General features: G+C 48.0%; 1 protein-coding gene across 4 annotated transcripts in view; it reads left to right on the forward strand.

Moving 5' to 3' along the window:
- Window positions 1-260: 260 nt before the first annotated feature.
- LOC119961788 (E3 ubiquitin-protein ligase HECW2-like) overlaps window positions 261-23,754 on the forward strand; it is a 514,237-nt gene continuing 490,743 nt past the window's right edge. The window contains exon 1 of one of the 4 annotated variants that reach the window (XM_038789112.1): window positions 261-904. The gene's annotated coding sequence lies outside the window, so the exon portion shown is untranslated. The remainder of the gene's footprint in view (window positions 905-23,754) is intronic. The other 3 variants (XM_038789113.1, XM_038789110.1, XM_038789111.1) reach the window with 3 other exon arrangements.

Below are 23,754 nucleotides of genomic sequence, written 5' to 3' on the forward strand. Positions count from 1 at the left end.
CTTTCACTGCCGTTGTAATCTTCATACTGCAGCAAGCAGAGGCGGCTCTGCAATTCACACCTACCCCTCCAATACGATTGACCATATTTATTTTCTCGAAAGCTCAAACAAGACAAAACAGTATATTAAATCCCCACCGACACTTAATCATTTTTTTCAAATGAGGGAAGGGATTACATTTTCACCTAATGAAATCCCCTTCCTAGCTGCGGGTGAACGTTTCTAAGTAAAAACAGATGGAACAGTCGGGGGCAGCGTTAAGACACTTCATCCAGTGAGGGGAAGCTGTGGGGCCCGCAAGGCAGTTTCAGATCCTGGGAGCCCGGCCGCCGCTGGACTGGATTGGGGGCGTCCCTGTGTAAATGACGCAGAGGAATCCCGCCCAGATCTGCCCCCACCCCCCGGCTGAGAATCGGGGATGTGGAGAGGAGGGAGAGTGGGGCAAGAGGAGGAAGCGGATCGGTGACTTAGAGTGAGCGAGGATCTTTCCCCTCAGAAGCGTTGTCTCAGCTCAGCTCCCCAGAGGAGTGAGCAAATTCCGAGTGGGAGTGGGGCCCGCAGTGCCTGGGAAGCAGGAGCCGACCCGAGGAGGGGAAACATGCTGCAGCGGAAACAGACGGTGGGGGAAGGAAGGCTTCCTAACCAGACCGCCGTGCCTCCAGCCGAAGATCTGCACTGTCTGCAGTAGCCTGGCAATTCTATTTGAAAAGCGGGCAAAGAACAGGAGCATAAGAGACAGAGGGAGGGGGTTGAAATACACACACACACACAAGCCTGACTAGGTGGCTGCAGGGAGAAGGGAGCCAGCCGGCCGCAGTTACTGACGAGCGGGATCCTTCACCTTTCCCTGACACTGCCGGGATGCTCGGGACCTTTTGGATTTAGCGAAGCTTCTGCCCCTGTGGTAAGTGAACCGTTCTCGACTCTCCCCCTCCCGCCTGATCACCAGCCGGCGAATTGGTGCAGAATCCCCTGTGCCCGAGGGGAATATTTTTAGGATTTTTTTTACTCCCTCAAACCTGGAATTGGAGACTGCAGAAAAAAACTTCAACAAATTCCTCCCCCCTCCTTCCATCAGGGCCAGGCGTTCTGCACATCCCCACTTCGCAATTATTAAACATATGTTTTTAATAAAAGCACGTTGTATGTTTGTGACTATATTTCAAATTGAAGTATGGAGAGGTTTGGAGTGCACTGTATTTCTATTGCCACAGCTTTATCAAATCAGTCAGTGATCACCCCAGGCGCTCCAATATCCAGTGATATTTGGGTCGTGCACCTGTCCCCCCCCCACCCACCCATCCTGGAACCTGTGTCCGCCCGCCTGGCTCCGCCTCTTTCCCCCAGGCCGTTCAATCCAGGCGCTGTGTGTGAGGAGCCGCTGCGACATTGGTTTATTGAAGCGATCCCGCAGCGGCTCCGTCATGTCACCTCACCCTCGGGGAAATGTTTTCACCGACTGCCACATTGTGGCAATTTTCGCCAGTTGTGGAGAGCAGTGAAGGGATAGCGTGCGGGCTGTCACAGCACCGAGGAAGTAACATTGCTAAACATTACAATGGTCCCACTTGCCTCCCATCGGTTCCCATCGGACACCTCAGGTGAAGGGTCTCAGAGACACCAGTGACGGTATTATGTTTTCGTGACTAAAGTTCCCTTTGGTTAGTTGGGGCTTTATTTGCTTTATTTCCAGCCTTTTAATACAAGCGCCAAAGGTAAACATTCCTTCTGCTTCTTTGGACCTGTCTGCAAACTTTGACCTGGTTGATCACACCATCCGCCCTCATCATTCCTCCTCCCAGCTGCTGTCTCCTGGTTTCCAGGAAATCAGAGCGAGAACAACCAGCGATGGCTTCACTTCCTGCTAATGCAACTTTACCTCTGGTGTCCCTAAGGATATATTCTTTATCCCCTCATATTTCTAGCCTTCATGTTATCTCTGGGTGACATCATTCAAAACACATCAGTTTTTACATGTATGCCGACAGCGTTTAGCTCCCCCTCATTATCACCTTTCTGGACACCTCCACAGACTCTAAATATTCAGATTGCTTGTTCAACATTTGGTACTGGAATAGCAAATATTTCCTTCAGTTAAATATTGGGAAGACTGAAGACGTTGTCTGCAGGTCCTATTAGAAACTGTTCATTTATAACAAACAGGATATCAATAACTTAGCCAATATTATAGCGCATAATGCAACAAAAGCACACTGAAAAAAAACAAGACTAACACGACCTATCATAATCTTTTCACAACATACTAACTACCCCCATAACAGTTGACAATGAGGTAGAATCCCTCCGCTGATCCCCTAACGGTGTAGTTGACCATTTCCAGATATGGAAACTCTGTCAGGTCACTGAACCAGGCCAAGCCACTGGGTGGAGTAGAACTCGGCACCAGGCTATCAGCGAGGCAAAGGCCAGAACGACCGCCTTCACCCCGGTCTGCAGCCCTGGCGAGTCCGACACTCTGAAAATGGCCACCAATGGACAAGGCTCCAGATCAACATTGAGAATCCTTAGGTGAGCTCTGCGCACCACCTTGAGCTGCATGTACGCAGGAGGAAGTGGAGTTCACCCTGCGAAGGGCCTCATACCACACCTCTTCATCCAGAATAGGGCCTAGCTCCCTCACCTACTCTGCTCTCACCCGGTCCAGCAAAGCTCCTTCCATTGACATGATCTGTCCATAGATATTTGAAATGCTTCCCCCCCCCCCCCCCCCCCCCCCCCCCCCCCCCAAAGACCTTGCCAGCAATAAGATTAGACAAAGCAGGTGGGTTGTGGGGCTAAAGGAAATGTAGGACCGGCCTTCCGGATAAAATTACACAGCTGGAAATAGCAGAACAAGTACATCCCTGACAATTGAAATTTCACTGAGAGCTCATCCAAACTGACAAATCGTCCCTCCATGAACAGATCCACTAAGCTCTCCAGGCCCTTTCCCCACCACAACTCAAATGTCATATCCAGACCTGGCGGCACAAACAAATTATTGGCACAGGTGGGAACCAATAGTGACATGGCGTTCAGTTTGTAGTGGAGCCTGAACTGCCTCCATATCCTTCAAATAGAGATCACTACCGGGTTCGAGGAATACTTTGCTGTGGAGAACGGAAGTGAGGTTGTCACCAAAGCCTGAAAACCCAAGCTCTCACATGAACCCTCCTCCATCTGACCCATATGAAATTCGGCTCCCCCAACTACCGCAGCACCTTTTCAATGTTGACCACCCAATAATAAAAAGAGCAAGTTGGGTAATGCCGGACCCCTGACTGTTGGTCCTTCTGAAGGAACACCCTACAAATTCTTGGTGACTTACTTGCCCAAATAAAAGAGGTTGGTAACCTGTTAATCCTGGCAAGAAGAGATTTAGAGAGGCAAACAAGGCGGTGTTGGAACAAAAACCTTGGGAGAATGTTCATCTTAACGTTCTGGACTCTGCCCACCAGGGGCAGTGGACGGTTATCCCACTTCTGCAGATCTGACTTCACTCTACTCACCAGACTTGTATAATTTAACCCAAGAAGCATAGATCAATATTGGGCCACCCGGTTACCCAGAAAACGAAAGCTACCTCTGGCAAGACAAAAAGGCAACACCCTCAGATTGGCTTCCCTCCCTGGGGGATTAACCACAAAATATTCACCCTTCTCTTGGTTCAGTTTGTATCCTGAAAAGGAGCCAAAGCTCCTCAATAGCTCATTATTCCTTTCATAACAGAGACTAGATCTGTAACATACCAGAACAGGTTGTCAGCATACAAAGACACCATGTGCTCACCCCCCTGCCCCGCTTTATCCCTCTCCATTACCCCGAAGACCTTAATGCAATGGCCAAGGGTTCAATTGCTAGTGTAAACAGGAGAGGCAATAATGGTTACTCCTGTCTTTATTCAAGAAAAGTACTCCAAGCTCATTGCATTAGGGCATACACTTGCCTTGGGTGATCTATACAATAGCCGAACCCATGAAATAAAGTTCTGCCCAAGTCCAAATCTCCTAAGCACCTCAAACAGGTACTCCCACACTACTCTGACAAAGGACTTCTCTGCATCCATTGTGATAATCACCTCTGGTTCACAAGCTAAGGGGGGGATAGAGGACATCATTCAGGATTCAGACCCCGCCGTATATTAGCAGATAATTGTCACTCCTTGACAAAACCTGTCTGGTCCTCTGCAATTACCTCTGGTACACATGCCTTCAATCTCTGCACCAGCACTTTGGCCAGTAGCTTAACTCCCACGTTCAAATGGAAAATGGACCTATATGATCCATATTCTGTTGGGTCTTTTCAAAATGTGGGAGATAGAGGCCTGCAATAGTATATAAGATAGTATCCCCTGAGTCAAAGAATCATTGAACATGTCCACTATCAATGGTACCAGTTGATCCGCAAGCTTATTGTAAAATTCGAAGGGAAACCCGTCAGGACCGGGGACTATCCCCAACTGCATCAGCCCCATGCACTTCAAAACCTCCTCAGGGCTTAACGGGGCCTCCAACTGCTCCCTTCTCTCTCTTTCCACCCCTAGGATGGACAACCCTTCTAGGAACTCCAACATGCTCAACCCATTCCCTGGGGACTCGACCTGTAAAAATCCCCTTAAAATATCTCAAAAGCTGCATGGAGCTCCCTCGGGACAGAGACCAAATTGCCATTCCCGTCTCTGATCTGACCAATCTCCTGGGAAGTTGGCTGCTGCCTCAGCTGGTGAGCCAGAAGATAGTCTGCCTTCTCCCTGGACTCATTAATCACTCCCCTCACGTGTTGCAGCTGGTCCACCACCTTCCCCATGGACATCAAATCCAACTGCGTTTGCAGCTGCTTCCTGGTCGCTAGCAACTTGGGTGGCGTTATCTAAATACTGGGACTCCACCTCCAAAATCGCACCCACCAGTCACTGCTGCTCTGCCCTCGCAGTTCTATCTACGTGAGCCTTATATAAGACTCGTAGCACTAGTTTAAGGGCTTCCCACAGTAATGAGGGAGAGACAGAGTCATTCCTATTAAGCTTGATAACTCCTCAATAGTCGTAGCTATGTGATTACAAAATCCCTTCCCCGCTAATGGCGCCACATCTAACCTCTATGGCAGGCGCTGAATGGGATCCATCTCCAAGACCTAATTCACAAAGTATGGAGCATGATCAGAACTTGTTATTGCCGAGTATTCCGCACCTTTTACCGAAGGGAGCAGGGACCTACCCATTAGAAATAAATCAATTCTGGTATCTACTCCATGTATATGTGAAAAGAATGATTAATCTCTCATTAGTGTCCACAGCGATCCTAATGACAGATCGAGGGACCCATTTATTGATCAGAATTGGAGGTCCTCGAGTCCGTCCATCAAAGCCCGAGTGAAACACCTCACCCACCCCTTCCACAGTCCGATCTGGTATCTAACCTGCAAGCGAGTCTCCTACATTAACACCACATCAGCATTTAGATTCTTCAGGTGAGCAAAAACTCTTGACCTCTTCACCGGGTCACAAAATCCCCAACCGAATGACCAACCGAATTGGGGGTCTCCCACCCCTCCTTTCATCACGGAATCAGCCATTTCCACCGCAAGGAACTACCCACTAAATAATTTTAAAAACCACAGGTCAAGGGCCTATCCAAGATGGCTGCCATGCAACCTCTCAGAGTAAAAACAAAAGCAGTCCTACAGTCACCATCAGCCAACTAACCCCTCCCCCTCTCACCCTCAATTTCCCGCCAACGCCCTATCCATGCATACAAATTTGATTCAAACCCCTCCCCCAGACTCTGACCCAGATGCTAAGCACGTCGAACCAGCCAAAACTGCTTCAACAGTTGGAGCTTCACCCCCAATATCACTCTCGTTGATCAGCTTTATTTATTGTTGTCGGGGCAATCCTCCTCAGGACAAAAAAAACCCAGCAATATTGCCCACCAAGCTGCTCACCTTGCGTAGTCAGGATCTTCTCCACCCCCTCAAGCAACTTACCATGTTTCTTTACTACTTCGGCAATTTTGTCCAATTTTTTCCAAATGGGGCCCATTGCTGCCTCAAACGATTGCAGCAAACTCTCTGGCATCACCCTCCAATGCCTTTCACAGTGCTTCTCAAACTCCCTTTCAAACACCCCTGAAAGCACATCTGCTGTTATCTGGACAGCCATCGTCGCCAAAACTGCCTCCGCCACTTTGTTTGTCAAAGGACTGCTGAGGCCTCCAAATCCATTGAAGAATTGTATTCTGTGGTCTTTTCCCCTCCTTTTTTTCCACATTTAATCAATGCCGGAATCCTACGCCAAAGATCAGAAGTGTTTTTCTGTGAAGATTCCTGAAAAAGCATGCAAAAGGGCCTAGAAAAGTTTGGGTCCTGACGGAGCTGCCTGGTGTACACCCTTCTCTCACATCCCGCCACCAGAGGCGACCTTAGTCTCATATTTGATTTTGAGATGAGCTTCCAACACATCACCATGCCATCACTAAGACCACCTGTTTCCAACTCCGTAACATTGCTCAAATCCATCCCTGTCTCATAAGAACATAAGAACTAGGAGCAGGAGTAGGCCATCTGGCCTCTCGAGCCTGCTCCTCCATTTAATGAGATCTTGGCTGATCTTTTGTGGACTCAGCTCCACTTTCCGGCCCGAACACCATAATCCTTAATCCCTTTATTCTTCAAAAAACTATCTATCTTTACCTTAAAAACATGTAATGAAGGAGCCGCAACTGCTTCACTGGGCAAGGAATTCCATAGATTCACAACCCTTTGGGTGAAGAAGTTCCTCCGAAACTCAGTCCTAAATCTACTTCCCCTTATTTTGAGGCTATGTCCCCTAGTTCTGCTTTCACCCGCCAGTGGAAACAACCTGCCCCCATCTATCCTATCTATTCCCTTCATAATTTTAAATGTTTCTATAAGATCCCCCCTCATCCTTCTAAATCCCAACGAGTACAGTCCCAGTCTACTCAACATCTCCTCATAATCCAACCCCTTCAGCTCTGGAATTAACCTAGTGAATCACCTCTGCACACCCTCCAGTGCCAGTATGTCCTTTCTCAAGCAAGGAGACCAAAACTGAACACAATACTCCAGGTGTTGGCTCACTAACACCTTATACAATTGCAACATAACCTCCCTAGTCTTAAACTCCATCCCTCTAGCAATGAAGGACAAAATTCCATTTGCCTTCTTAATCACCTGTTGCACCTGTAAACCAACCTTCTGTGACTCATGCACGAGCACACCCAGGTCTCTCTGCACAGCGGCATGCTTTAATATTTAATATTTTAAATATTTTATCGTTTAAATAATAATTCCGTTTGCTATTATTCCTACCAAAATGGATAACCTCACATTTGTAAACATTGTATTCAATCTGCCAGACCCGAGCCTATTCACTTAACCTATCCAAATCCCTCTGCAGACTTCCAGGATCCTCGGCTCAACTGATGCTGACTCCCTCATCAGGCACCGTCACTACCTCAGTCACTGTTGAAACCTTTGTCACCAGACTTCGTCCCTACCTCAGTCACTGCTGAAACCCTCATCACTAGACTCCATCCTTACTTCAGTGATAGGTTAAACCCTTGTTATCCCTGGACTTAAATATTAATTTCTTGCCAGCCTTCCACATTCAACTCTCTGCCTAATCAAGGTCACCCAAAGCTCTGCTGGCCATGTTCTGTGTTGCACCAAGTTTCTTTCACCCATCACTACGGGGATTGCTGACCACATTGGCTTCCAGTTTAGTAACATCCCAATTTCCCGAATTCTCATTCTTGTCTTCAAATTGCCTCATAGCCTTCCGCTCCCTATCTTTCTCATCTCCTCCAGTCCCACACCCTCTGAGATATCTACATTCCTGAAATTCTGGCGTTTTGGGCACCTTCAATCCTAAATTGCTCCACCAAAATCCTAAGCTCGGAAATTTCCGATCTAAATCCCTCTGCTTCTCCACCTCTCTTTCCTCCTTTAGACGCTCCTTGGTGATCACTCTAATATCTTCTTATGTGGCTCGGTGTCAAGATTTGTTTTAAAGCACTCCTGTGAAGTGCTTTAGAATATTTTATTATATTAAAGGTGATATATAAATGCAAATTGTTTTGGTTTACTTTGGTTGGACCATTAGTTTATTGTATTAGTGGTACCCTGAAAAGGGGCATTTGTGATGTTATCAGGTGAAATAAAAACAAGAATATGCTGTAAATATTCAGCAAGTCAGGAAGCATTTGTGGACAGTGTTTCAGAATGCGTGGGAGATTAACGTAATTTAAAAAAAACTTGAATTCTCAGTGACCAACTCAAAGGAATCACACAAGAGTTCACGTTTTAAGGCTTCGACTGAAACAAACAAACTAAAATCAACATTAATAAACACTACTTAATAGGTAACCAATACTCTGAACTATAGAAAAGACACCCTGAGAGTCTATCAAACTCAGAAATCCCACACCGCAGTTATACTTTACAGCACACACTCTGCACAGCAGACTATTTCTGCATAGACTGGAAAAATTTCTCACAACTTCCAAAGGTTCACCTTTCCCCATTTTGTTGATGCATAAGATCTAAGGTTTGTTGAAAACTGTTTCCCTTGGTCTTCTGAGAACTCCTGAACCACCTTCCAGTAGCACGGTTTTCTCCGGGGATTCTGGTGCTGGCCATGCGAGGGTGATTCTTCCAGTGTTCTTAAATTTCCATGGGTTTCATCTCTTCAACGAGAGAATTTCTCACCCACATTCTGTCTGGTAGCCAACAGAGAAACAACTTCTTTCCCTCAGCAGACTACAACAGTAGCCTTTCCTATCCCTTGCTCCCCAGGAATCCCTTTTCTCGCTCCATAACACTCTAAGTCCAGGGTTTCTTTGAACATCAGACTACCCGGGAGTCTGTTATGTTTACAAGGCAAAAACATCTGTCTCGATATTCGAGTGTAAAACCTGGCACGTGGATTTCAGTAGCATATGCCCTGGGTCTCCCGTCCTCACAGTAAACATCACCAGGTTTGTTAGCATGCAGAATCAAATGCAACATTTCTCCCTTTTCTAGGGTATCCTGTTTTACCTCAAGTTCAAAGAGACATTCCAAAACATAACTATTGCATAAAATCTTGCATTCATAACAATTGAACAACTAATGGGAGGAGAAGGCTCCACAAATGTCCCTATCCTCATGATGAAGTGTCCCTGAAGGTCAGTGCAAAGGATAAGGCTGAGGTATTGCAACCATCATCAGTGCTTTGTGGATGATATATCTCAGCCTCATACTGGTGTCTCCAGAATCACATATGGCAGTCTTTAGCCTATTGGAATCACTCCATGCAATATTGAGGTTATGGAATGCACAGGATAGAGCAAAGGCTATGGCCCCTAGCCAAGCTGTTCGGTTACAATGGCAGCATCTATCCAACAATGTGCAAAATTATCCAGATACGTCCTGTGCACAAAAAAGCAGGACCGATTCAATCTGGCTAAGCACGGCCCTGCCAGTCTACTGTCAATTATCAACAAAATGATGGAAGGTATAATTGATAGTACTATCAAGTGGCACTTGCTCAGCAATAGTCTGTTCACTTATGCTCAGTTTGAGTTCTGCCAAATATGGAAAGCTTCTATCTCTACTCTCACATCAGTCTCAATAAATGTTTCTTTTTTCCTCCACAATCCAGTGTCCCATCTATCTTCTATTTATACTCCTTCTGAATGAAACAAAAATCAATAAATCAGTTCAGGGTGGGACGGGGGGGGGGGGGGGGGGGGGATCACAGCCCCTGCTTGGGCAGGCACTATCACTAAAACGTTACATCAAACGGAACTTTAATAAACTTAATAAGTGTCATTCCCAGGGGTAATGATTCACCCCAGCCCCCGTGGAGCCCACCGGTCACGGAAGACCTGAAACCTGCCGGTGGACACCATGTGCTCCCTCTTCAAGGCCACCCGGCTGCGAGCGTAGCCATGGTAAAGAGGCAGACAGTCAGGTTGGACAGCCCCTCGACCACCCGCTGCCTAGACCTGTTAATGGCTCATTTGGCCAGGAGCAGGTTTAATTGCAATGAAGGACAAAATTCCATTTGCCTTCTTAATCACCTTAATCACCTGTTGCACCTCTATCTCGTTCTCCTACCCAGTTGAAAGAATCTTGAACTCAAAGTGTTGATACGCATACTAGCTGAGGGGGCTTTATACAGCAGATGTATCCACAAAAAAAACTTTGGTCCAAGATCAAACCGCTCCAAAACTGTAAACAGATACTTCCACTCCACCCTGTCAAATGTCTTCTCGGCATCCAACGACACAACCACCTCTGGATCAGGCCCGCAGACGGGGAGAGAACTACATTAAACAGATGACAGTTGCCGGCCTTTAACAAATCCTGTCTGATCTTCACTATCACCCCAGGGAGACAAGACTCTAATCTCATCCCCTTTAGCCAATATCTTGACATCAACATTTAGCAACAAAATGGATCGGTACGACTCACATTGCACAGCAACCTTATCTTTTTTCAACAGCAGGGACATCAATGCCTACACTGGTGTCGCTGGAAGAGAGCCCTTAATCCGAGAGCGTCCTTAAACATGTCTACCAGCAACGGGACTAGCTGTCTGGCAAACCTCTTATGAAACTCCACTGGAAACCCATCCGGCCCTGAGGAGTTACCTGTTTGCATTTGCCTGTAGCTGCTAAGACTTCCCCAAGACCTAGTAGTGCCTCTACCTCTTCGCGCTCCTCCTCCCCTACCACAGGAAATTCCAGACCCTCCAAAAATTCTGATGTATCCGACCCCCCCACTGGTGGCTCTGACATGTAACGATTCTTATAAAAAACCTCAAACGGCCCATTGACTCTATCCGGGACGGACAGCAGCTTGCCGCTCGAGTCTGTGTCCTGAATGATCTCCCGAGAGGCCACCTGCTGCTTCAGCTGGTAAGCCAGGAGACGGCTAGCCTTCTCCCCATATTCATAAATGATCCCCCTTGAACGCCGCAGCTGGCGCACCGCCTTCCCCGTAGACAACAGATTGAACTGCGACTGCAGTTTCTTCCTGTTCGCCAGCAGCTCCGGGGGAAGGTCACTCCATAATATTGTCAACTAGCTTCTGGCGATATTCTCTTACCTCCCTATCCATGTGCGCCTTGTGTGATATAATCTCCCCTCTGATAACCACTTTCAAGGCCTCCCTTAGCGTGGAGGGAGAGACAGACCTGTTCCTACTGAACCCTACATGCTCATCTATAGCTTAGGAATACACCCCCAAGTCCCTGGGAACTGGTCAAAAAGAACAGAAAAACAAGTACTCTGATGGTCCTTACGCCACCGGAAGTCTAAGGAGCAGGTTCAATAAATCTTTCTTTGTGTCCTCAATTAATCATCCTATGAAGGCCATCCACCTGTATTTACCTAACCTTAATCTAAAAAGTGAACATATAATGCTGGCCTTGCCAGCGAAACTCACAAATATAAAGAAAATTACAGGAGTACTGTTGATTCAAGGTAGATAAACCAGGGCTTCATTCTGTTCCTGCTTTTTGCTTAGTGACTGACCCCTGCAATATTGTGTGTCTGTGTCAGTTAAAGGCAGGGTTGTGCTACGCTGTGATGTCATTCACAGTTGAACCAGCCTCTTGTTGTCATTGCTTTACTTAATTACCATATTCCAGTAAGAACGAGTGTCCTCATGACAGGAGTGAAGCAGAAAAATATGTAATCAGTGGAGTGAGATTACTGCACCAAAACAAACATTAAAGTCATTTAGCAAAACGTTTGTTTGGGGGAGGATAGCGGCAAGAAGTGCTCTGATTTATAGGTCTCTTGTTAAACCTCAGAATTCTGCATTTTGCGAGAAATCAAAAGAAAATTAATTGTCGATATTTTAAAAACTACAAAATGCCATTACTCAAAAGGTTAGTGAACTGTTAGGCTGTATGATTCACTGGTGCATTTCAAATTAATTGTTGCCTCTGACAATAATGGGCTAGATATTGACATTCTGTTTTAATATTTAGTAACCTGACTTGATGCATTAGTTGACCATCAACTTAACTTGGCACATACCAGTTTGGTACAGATCCAGAAGTTAAAAAAAATATATATCTTTATTCAAGGATTTTTATAATAATAATAATCTTTATCAGTGTCACAAGTAGGCATACAATAACATTGCAATGAATTTACTGTGAAAAGCCACTAGTTGCCACATTCCGCCGCTTGTTCGGGTACACAGAGGGAGAATTCAGAATACCCAATTCACCTAACAAGCACGTCTTTAGGGACTGTGGGTGGAAACCGGAGCACCCGGTGCAAACCCACGCAGACACGGGGAGAACATGCAGACTCCGCACAGACAGTGACCCAAGCGGGAATTGAACCCAGGACCTTGGCGCTGTGAAGCAACAGTGCTACCCATGGTGCTACCGTGCTGCCCCATACATACACAAGGTATCAGAAGACCAAAACGTTAACCCAACCAATAACCACAAATCGCCAACCTCCCCTGACACCAACACCCCACAACATCCTGCCTTCACAAATTTTACATCCTTATCCCCCCCACATACACTGCTGACCCCTCAATCCTCCTTGAAGAAATCAATGAATGGTTTCCACCTCCGGGTGAAGCACTGACCCCGCTTAGTGAACTTGACCGTTTCCAACTGTAGGAATCCTGCCAGGTCACTCACCTTTACCCCTGCTTTCGGCAGCTCCGATTCCCGGCAACACAACAAAATCCGACTCCAGACTATCAGGGAAGCAAAGACCAGTACATCAGCCTCTCTCCCCACCTGGACTCCCGGATCTTCCAACGCACCAAATATCGCCACCTCAGGACTCGGGGCCACCCCCACACCCAGAACCTCGGACATAACATCTGAGAACCCCTGCCAGAACTCCGTCAATCTTTGACACACCCAAAACATGTGGACGTGATTTGTGGGCCCCCCCACAGACTGCCCACACCTGTCTTCCACCCCCACAAAAAGACTGTTCATCCTCGCCAACATCATGTGGGCCCTATGCACCACCTTAAACTGGATGAGGCTTAACCTCACACCCAATGAAGATCCGTTCACCCTCTGTATGGCCTCTACCCATGTCTCGACCCCCAACTCCCCTCCCAGTCCTCCTTCCACTTCTGCTTAATATCCTCCACCGGAACACCCACCCACTCCATCAGTCCCCTGTAGATACCTGACACCCTCCCCTCCCCTTTATTGTCCTCCGACAACAGCTTGTCCTGCAACACCGGAGGCACAGCCGCAGGAAGGACGGCACCTCTCTCCTCACGAAATCCCTCACCTGCAGGTAAGTAAAGCCGTTCCCCTTGGGCAATTCCTCCAACCTGCAAACATGTCCCTATAAACAAGTCCCTAAAGGCTCTATCCCCACCTTCGGCCACCCCGGAACCTCGCATCCAGCAATGCCGGCACAAACCTATAGCTGTTGCATATTGACGCCCATAACGACATGCCCTCCAGCCCGAAATGTTGCCTGCACTGGCTCTACACCCTTAACGCCAAAACCACCATTGGGCTCTTGGAGTACCTGACCAACTCGAACAGAAGACACACACACACAGAAAAATCCCCAAGTTATCCCGTTGACCGTCCTGAAAAAAGACTTGGGAACAAAGATAGGGCGGTTCTGGAACACAAACAAGAACCTGGCAGCACCGTCATTTTCACTTGCTGCATGTCCAGTCAGGCACAGCGGCAACACATCCCACCTCTTAAAATCCGCCTTCATTCCCTCTACCAGTCATGCCAAGTTCAATTTGTGTCCCTAGGCCCAACCCCGTGCCATCTGGATTCCTAAATACCTAAACCTCATCCCCACAACTCTGAAAGTCAACTCCTCACACCCTCTCTCTTGCCCTCTGCCATTGATTAGGAACACCTTGCTCTTTCCCATGTTCAACCTTTAGCCCGAAACCCAGCCAAATTCCCTCAAAATTCCCATAATCCCTACAATGCTACACACCGGGTCCAGAATATTAACAGATCATCCACATATAGCAAAACTCTATGCTCAGAGCTTACCCCCCACACCCCCCAAGTGGAGACCCCTGTCTCGTCCCACGATGTAACCCAAGGTACCCCAAACTCATCCGGTTTGTCTGGACACTCATCACCGACACCCTGTACAACAGCCGAACCCAATCCACAAACCCTTGCCCAGTCCCGAACCACTCCAGCATCTCCAGCAAATACCCCCACTCCAACTGATCAAAGGCCTTCTCTTCGCCCATTGCCACCACCTCGTGCCCCTCCGAGGACATCAGAATTACAGTAACCTGCGCACATTCACCGACAACTGCCTTCTCTTCACAAATCCTGTCTGGTCCACCCCTATCACCGCCGGCTCAGAGTCCTTAATTTGCGATGCTAGCACCTTGGCCAACAACTTTGTATCAACATTCAGGAGCGATATCGGGCGGTACGGCGCACACTGCCCCAGGTCCTTATCTTTCTTTAAAATCAGGGAGGTGTTTGCCTGTGATAATGTGGGGGGAGCTGCCTCCTATCCCTTGCGTCATTGTACAAGCTTACCAACAACGGCTCCAGCTTCACACCAAAATCCTTATGAAACTCTACAGAGAACCCGTCCGGTCCTGGGGCCTTCCCCGCCTGCAATGCACCCATGCGGTCCATAAACCAGCCAGGGGCTGGTTTAGCAAACTGGGCTAAATCGCCGGCTTTGAAAGCAGATCACGGCAGGCCAGCAGCACGGTTCAATTCCCGTACCGGCCTCCCCGAACAGGCCCCGGAATGTGGCGACTAGGGGCTTTTCACAGTAACTTCATTGAAGCCTACTCGTGACAATAAGTAATTTTCATTCACCTTCCTTTACCCAATCGGGACCCCCATACACTGCACCCTCTCCCCCTCCACCTTAGGGAACTCCAACCCATCCAGGAACCGCCAGATATTCCCCCCCAGGTAGGAGGTTCCGACTCATACAACCTCCTATTGAAGGCCTCAAATGCCCCAATCACCCCTTCCGGATCCGTCACCGCCTTACCCCTCTCGGCCCTCATCCTACTAATCTCCTTTGCTGTTGTCTGCTTCCTCAACTGATGGACCAGCATCCTGATCACCTTTTCCCTGTACTCGTACATTAGCCCTCTGCAACTGCCCCACCGGCTTCCCTGTTGACACTAACCCATCTGGAGCCTCTTGCCTCTCCTTTAACAACCCCTTCTCTGGTGCCAGTGAGTATCTCCGATCTACCCTCAGAATCTCCTCTACCAGTCTCGCACTCTCCTCACACCCTGTGCGTCTGAATCAAAATAAATTCCCCCCCTAACTACCACCTTAAGTGCCTCCCACAGCATGGCGTGGGACCTCATCCGTATTGTTCAACTCCATATACCCTGAATAGCAGCTCCCACCCACTTACACTATACCCTCATCCGCAAGCAGCCTCACATCCGACCTCCACTACGATCGTTGGGACTCCTCTGCACCTCCCGCAAAACCACCCAGTGCGGCACATGGTCGGAAATCACAATCAGCGAGTATTCCGAGTCTGCCACCCTGCCAGCAGCGCCCTGTCCATAACAAAAACGCCGCTCCAGGAATACACCTGGTGCACACGGGAGAAGTACGAAAACCTGTTTGCCCTCGGCCTCTCAAACCTCCACGCCCCCCCCCCCCCCCCCCCCACCCACCCATGCGCTCCATGAATCCCCCCAACTCTCTTGTCATGCCGACACCCTCGACGACTTAGGACTTGACCAGTCCAAACTCGGATCTAGGATCATATTGAAATCAGCCTCCATAACCTGCTGATACATGTCTAGGTCCGGGATCCTGCTTAACATGCGCTTCAAAGTCCACGTTGTCCCATTTCGGGGTATAAACATTCACCAAAACTACCAGCATCCCTCCAACGTCCCTCTGACCATCACATACCTATCCCCTAGATCGGCCACAGTACAGATCCAGATGTTGACTAGCTTTCCTTTAAAGACCACGTACTGAGACATACCGAATATAACTGTAATGCAGCATGTTCTTTGTAATGTTCTTGTCGAATGATTTATATTGGAAGAACACTTGTAGCTCAAGCTCTAAACTATTTATTAACATTAACTATGGGTCAACTATATACAAAACAACAGATGACTAACAGTATGAACATGCACAAGCAACTTCTCTCTTCCAGCTTCCTAGTCAGTCTGAGGTCACCTGACTCTTAACATTCACTTATTTACTAATGAGACTCCGAGTGATCAGTCGGTGAATTACAACACAACCATGATATCACTACATTCTTCATAGTGCAGACCAAAGCTGGACATTACAAAATAGTTTTTTCTTACTTGAATTCTGTGGTCTTCTCAAAATGGTGGCCACATTTTCCTACAGCTGTTTATTCTGTACGTTTTAACAATGTGATTTTTCAGGAAAGGTTTTCGATGAAACATGTATATTCTCCATCATATTTAGCACAAATAGACTGAAGTAGTGTGGCAGCCATGGCTCAGTTGTGTAGCATGTTTTTTCCTCTTGTGTCACAAGGTTCCGAGTTAAAGTCTCATTCTGGGGTTTGAAGATGTCCAGTGGCTGCGAAAAATCTATATTAATGCATGTCTTTTTTTTCCTTTAAGGTTTGTAGTATTGATCTTGCTGAATCTGTGTTTTTATTTAAAAATAAATACATTTTCACACAAAAGCTGATGCAACTTTGCCCCAGAAAAGTACCATAAACTGCAATTGGAGAAATGGTCAGTTACTCCATCTTGCCAGCATTGGTTGGGGCAGATTCTTGGCTGTGTGCATGTAGATTTTTTATGTTTCTAAAGCAAATTGATTTGAGATGGCCACGTGACCAAATGTCAAGTTAAAAAGCTAAAAATGTACTTTGCGATGTGACTACCCTGTCCTCTTTATGGAGAGTTTTCTAACCCTGAAATACCCGAAGAGTTCAATTATTTGCAACAGCTGCAGCAACAGCAATGTCTGTTTCTGAGTGTGCTGAAGGGCCAGATGATTTTCGGAAGAGTATTAGAATTTGTTTCATAAATCAGGCCTATGAATCAGAGGATGTTAGCTTGATTTGCATTGAATAATTTGATATAACTTGTCCATTGTCTTTTAGAACACTTCTTACCACAGTTTACACACAAAGGAACAATCTGATTAACAAATATCATTTATTAACACGCACATTCATCGTGTGCTAAAATTTGGAAATTGCCACAATCAAATAGCAGAAATGAACTTAAAAGTGAGTGCAATGAGTTGGATTCCAGCCATTGCGAAGATAGTTGGTACTTGCTAACTTGATAAATCCTCACCCTGCTTCCGACCTATTCCTGTACCTATTGCTAATTTCAGGAAGCTAATTGCTATAAATTACAAACAAAAGCAGGAAAACTAGAAGACATTTAAACAAAACACATTGAAATAATTTAATTTTCTTTTTAAGAAAGGGCAAATTGCACACTGACACAGTCCAGCTGCGTATGTTAAACACAATATCAGCAAGTGGTACATTTACAGCCTAATTATGCATATTTCCAAAGTAATTTGACATGCTTCAGGTCCGAGTTGAATGTAGGATGGGGGAAGCATGGATGGACCAGGGTGCACAAGACCACCCTCTGCCTTCAGAGGATTTGGCTGCTTTTTCAGTAGAGATGTATGTTCTCAGTGACATCAGGCCACCTCTCTCACTGCAGGGCTTTATTTTGTTAGGGCTCCTGTTGTACAGACCTCCAGGACAAATGCAATCCAGATTGCTTGATCTCTCAGTTCAAGGTGAAGTTCATAAAAACGACCTGCATTTATATAGCGCCTTTCACAATCTCAAGTTAAGTTATAATCTAGTTTTTTTTAAAAGGCAGCCAATTTGCAAACAGCAGTGTGATTGTGGACACGCTAGCTGTTCTAGTACTGCTCTTCTTAGAAAGAATACCATAACATTTTTATGTTATGCAGCATGGTAGCATGGTGGTTAGCATAATTGCTTCACAGCTCCAGGGTCCCAGGTTCGATTCTGGCTTGGGTCACTGTCTGTGCGGAGTCTGCACATCCTCCCAGTGTGTGCGTGGGTTTCCTCCGGGTGCTCCGGTTTCCTCCCACAGTCCAAAGATGTGCAGGTAGGTGGATTGGCCATGGTAAATTGCCCTTAGTGTTGGGTAGGGTTACTGGGTTATGGGGATAGGGTGGTAGTGTTGACCTTGGGTAGAGTGCTCTTTCCAAGAGCCGGTGCAGACTTGATAGGCCGAATGGCCTCCTTCTGCACTGTAAATTCTATGATATCTATGATTTTTACGCCCACCTGTGGAGACAGACAGGTGCACAGTACCGCATTGAAGTATCGGTCTAGTTTAAGCCTCACTAGATTAAGACGTGAATCCACAATATTCTTATTCGGGATCAAAAAGTGCCACCACTGAGCAACAGCTGGCAACATTCTTAATGGTGGAGAGCCAAGATTGTCATGATTTTTACTTGTAAATAGGACACTGATATCTAAAGCATTACCATGAGAGTAGCTGCCAGGTAGATCAGACCTAAATAATTATGCCCAAAACCCAGGTTGAACTTGAACCACATTCAAATCTTTTGTACTAGTCTAATTTTATGGGGCTGGTATAGCTCAGTGGGCTAGACAGCTGGTTAATGATGCAGGAAGGCCAGCAGCGCAGGTTCAATTCCCGTACCAGCTGAGACTTCTGAATTCTCTCTCCGTGTGCCCGAACAGGCGCCGGAATGTGGCGACTAGGGGCTTTTCGCAGTAACTTCATTTCAGTGTTAATGTACTTGTGACAATAAATAGTATTATTATTATTATTTCTGCACACTAGCCAACTGGTGAAGATTCTCTTTTCTTTGGGTGTTCGCTCTTGTGTTTTCACTCTCGCTCTCTTTCACATTCATTTGTACACTCCTCTCTTGTGTTTGCACTCTGTTGTGCACTTGTGTTCTCTCTTATTCTTTGTCCCTTCATTCTAAATGAGTGACAACACAAAGCTTTGCATGAGTGACATTTTATGCTATCGCAAAAGACAGTCCTCATGAATTGCTCTGGTGCCCTAAGCTCCCAGTTAACTGCAGACCATGGCATAATATCACTCGTACAGTTCAAACACAGGCTGCTAAGTCCTTACAGCATTTTGTGAATCATTCCTGATTTGTGAATTAACAAAAGTCTCCCATGTTTTCCTCTCGAAGCATTGTGTTACACCAGTGGTTCAACTTTGCACTCTCAATTAAAAGTGTGCATTCGTCTCCACAACAGCCACTTTACAGATTGAATATATTGCAAAAATGTTTGTTTAATTTTATTCTTTACTTTGTTTTTATCAATTCCTGAATATCAGTAGCATAAGTTGCATCGATAGTGCCTGAAAAAATTGGAAAACTGAAGAAAGTTTAGAGAATTCATTTTGAAACATGTGTCAAGTATTTGAAGTGTTTGTAGTCAACATATTGTAATAGACATTTGGACTTTCAACATATTAGCCCTGTTCTTTGGGGCTAGAAATTGGGGCCTCTACATGGCTGGCAAGTTCCTGATCAGGACAATAATTGGCTCAGGTTGAGAATATGCCCATCACCCCGCCTCAACAAGCTGCCAACCAGTCTGAGCAGTTCCACCTGGAGTAGTGGTCGCTGCTGGTACTGCAGATAGTTCTCAGTGAGGAGCATTATTGGAGCTGGACATCAAGGTGAATGGGGTATTTCTGCAGGGCCAGTCTGACAGGACCAGTGAGATGGGATGGAGGTTGCAATTGGGAGGACGGGAAGGAGCAAGCAGACTTGGGGAGTACCATGGTGGGGCCTTGTTGAGCACGGGCGCCTGAGCAGGAGGGAAAGCCAATATCTCGAAAACAAGGGTTCCCCGTGGGCAACATTTGAGGGTGTCAATTGACCCAAAAATGGGCAGTAACTCTGGGCAGCTGCTGGCAAGCAAGAGATTGTGGTGCACTTTGTTTACCTGTGCAAGGAAAGACAGGCTGTAAAAATATGGAGTCATATACCATCAATTACGACACGAGAGTGAGATCAAGTGAATGAAAGCTTTAATACACAAAGAACTTAGCTAGCCAGAGACTTCAGTACAAACTGCGCGCCACCCACTGGACGCAACATTATATACAGCCCCGGGGAGGCGGAGCCAGAGGCGAAGGCCACCAGAGTTCCAACCCAAGCCTTAAAGGCATATCACACCAAATCTTAAAGGCATATCACCTATCTAGATAGAACAGTACAGCACAGAACAGGCCCTTCGGCCCTCAATGTTGTGCCGAGCCATGATCACCCTACTCAAACCCACGCATCCACCCTATACCCATAACCCAACAACCCCCCCCTTAACCTTACTTTTTTTTAGGACACTACGGGCAATTTAGCATGGCCAATCCACATAACCCGCACATCTTTGGACTGTGGGAGGAAACCGGAGCACCCGGAGGAAATCCACGCACACAGGGGGAGGACGTGCAGACTCCACACAGACAGTGACCCAGCCGGGAATCGAACCTGGGACCCTGGAGCTGTGAAGCATGTATGCTAACCACCATGCTACCCTGCTGCCCCATTCACCACATTCACCCTTTGTTTAAAAAAACACAAAGTCTGTTGGGGGTACTGACGTGGGATCAAATGTTCAGTCCATCAGGAGGCCTGATCATCCTCTTTGACCTCCTCAGCTCAGGCGGTGGTACGGTGGGCACAGACATCATCGATGATGGTATATCCGGGAGCACGGCAGTCGGAGCTTCCAGCTGGCGTGTTGAAGCAGGTTGGGGAGCAGGGGCTGGGTGGGTGGCTGGGGGCGACAGTGCAGACGCGGGGGGTGAAAATGGAGGCGCGGGAGGGGCGCGGTTGGTGGTGACTGGTGACGCGGGGCTGCAGGGGGAATCATTGGCGGGGGAACCAGCGGGCGCCAGATCCCGTAGGGAAAACGTATCTTGCCGTCCGTCAGAATGCGCGACGTAGGCGTACTGGGAGTTAGCATGTAGCAGCTGGACCCTCTCGACTAGGGGATCCGTCTTATGGCTCCTCACATGCCTCCGGAGAAGAACAGGTCCCGGAGTTGTCAGCCAAGGTGGAAGCAAGACCCTGGAGATGGACCTCCTGGGGAAGACAAACAAACGGTCGTGAGAGGTTTCGTTCGTGGCTGTGCAGAGGAGTGATCTGATGGAGTGGAGGGCGTCCGGGAGGACCTCCTGCCAGCGGGGGGTCGGGAGACTTCTATACCTGAGGGTCAGAAGAACGGCCTTCCATACCGTCGTGTTCTCCCTCTCCACCTGCCCGTTTCCCTGCGGGTTGTAGCTGGTAGTCCTGCTTGAGGCGATGCCCTTACCGAGCAGGGACTGACGCAGCTCATCGCTTATGAATGATGTACCCTGGTTGCTGTGGATATAAGCGGGGAAACCGAACAGAGTGAAGATGCTATGACAGTGGCCGAGGTCATACTGGGGCAGGGGACAACGAATGGGAAGCGGGAGTACTCGTCAATGACGGTTAAGAAATAGACATTGCGGTTGGTGGACGGAAGGGGCAATTTGAAGTCGATACTTAGGCGCTCAAAGGGCCTGGAGGCCTTCACCAGGCGAGCCTTGCCTGGCCGATAGAAGTGCGGTTTGCACTCCGCGCAGACTTGGCAATCCTTGATCATGGTCCTGACCTCCTCGGTGGAGTAGGGCAGATTGCGGGCCTTAATAAAGTGGGCAAGCCGGGTAACCCCCGGGTGACAGAGGTCATTGTGGATAGCCCGCAGTCGATCCTCTTACCCGCTGGCGCATGTACCGCGGGACAGGACATCTGGGGGCTCATTGTGCGCCCCCCGGACTATACTTAATATCATAAGTGTAGGTGTAGAGTTCAATTCTCCAGCTCAAGATCTTATCATTCCTGATCTTGCCCCGCTGTGCGTTGTCGAACATAAAGGCGACCGACCGCTGGTCGGTGACGAGGATGAACCTCCTACCGGCTAGGTAGTGCCTCCAATGTTGCACAGTTTCCACAATAGCTTGTGCCTCCTTCTCGACAGCGGAGTTCCGGATCTTTGAAGCGTTGAGGGTTCTAGACAAAAACGCAACTGGCCTGCCCGTCTGGTTGAGGGTAGCAGCCAAGGTGACGTCTGACACATCGCTGTCAACCTGGATGGAATGGTCTCATCCACCGTGTGCATAGCGGCCGTAGTGATATCAGCCTTGATACGGCTGAAGGCTGAACGGCCTCAGCCGTCAGGGGAAATGTCGTGGTCTTAATAAGTGGGAGGCCTTTGTCTGCATAGTTGGGGACCCACTGGGCATAATAGGAGAAAAGCCCAAGTACTGTTTGAGGGCCTTGAGGCTGAGGGGAAGAGGGAGTTCCGTGAGAGGGCGCATGTGGTTGGGGTCGGGCCCTAGGACCCTGTTTTCCATGACTTAGCCGAGGATGGCTAGCCGGGTTGTGCGGAAGATGCATTTTTCTTTGTTGTAAGTTAAGTTGAGGGCCTGGGCGGTCTGGAGGAACTTCTCAAGGTTGGGATTGTGGTCCTGCTGATCATGGCCGCAGATGGTGACATTGTCTAAGTACGGGTAAGTAGCCCGCAGCCCATACTGGTCCACCATTCGGTCCATCGTTCTCTGGAAGACCGAGACCCCATTAGTAACGCCAAAGGGGACCCTAAGGAAGTGGAAGAGCCGGCCGGCCGCTTCAAAAGCTGTGTAGTGGTGATCTTCTGGGCGGATCGGGAGCTGGTGGTAGGCGGACTTCAGATCGACCGTGGAGAAAACCCGGTATTGCGCGATCTGATTAACCATCTCCGCTATGCGGGGAAGTGGGTACGCATCAAGCTGCGTGGACCAGTTTATGGTCTGGCTGTAATCCATGGCCATCCAGTTCTTTCCTCTGGACCGGACTATCACCACCTGTGCCCTCCAGGGACTGTTGCTGGCCTCGATGACCCCCTCTCTCAAGAGTCGCTGGACCTCTGACTTGATGAATGAATGAAAAATGAAAATTGCTTATTGTCACAAGTAGGCTTCAAATGAAAGGTCCGCCGAACTTCAGGGTCAGGTTTCGGTGACTACATTGAAAATCCAGACCAAGCAGTAGGGGCGCGCAGAGGTGAGGGAAGACATAGAGTTTAAAGCGGGCGTATTCAGTGCTCTGGATCGCGAGGTTTGCAATACAGTATCCCCGAATTCGGACAGAATGAGACCCAGAGGCGAGGGAGATTGTTTGGGAGGCAGGGTATGTGCGCAGGGAGCAGCGCCTTACCATTCTGGATGCACAAAACTCTCCATGCTCCTGGAGTCAAAGAGGCAGGGGGTCTCATGCCCGTTGACCTGGACGACCATCATGGAGCTCCGTAGGTGCTTCGGCCGCGACTGGTCGAGGGTGACTGCTCCAAGTGTGGGTAGTCTGTGTTATCCGGGGAATCGGAGTCACAAAATGGCCGCCACCATTGGTCGCACGTGTCGCGTTGAGCAGAAGATGGCAGCCAAGATGGTCGCCCCCACTGTGGTGATATGATCTGCATACCTGTCTGCCATTGGGCCAGAACGTCGGCTTACCATTGGCCCTGGTCGGTCATGTGCCTCTCGACCGATTGGCCGAGAGGCTGAGTTAACCACGCCTCCATTAACGAGGTATAAATGGTCAGACGCCTGACGATCGTCCTTTCCATTGTAGACGATCGCAGAGCTGTGTTCTCGTCTATTAAAGCCGGACTTTGGTAAATCACTCGCCTCGCGTACAATTGATGGTACATCACCCACGAATCGCACAAGGCCGATGATGCGTCGGAAAAG

The sequence above is a fragment of the Scyliorhinus canicula genome, chromosome 2 (genome assembly GCF_902713615.1).
Source record: "Scyliorhinus canicula chromosome 2, sScyCan1.1, whole genome shotgun sequence".
Lineage (NCBI taxonomy): Eukaryota > Metazoa > Chordata > Chondrichthyes > Carcharhiniformes > Scyliorhinidae > Scyliorhinus > Scyliorhinus canicula.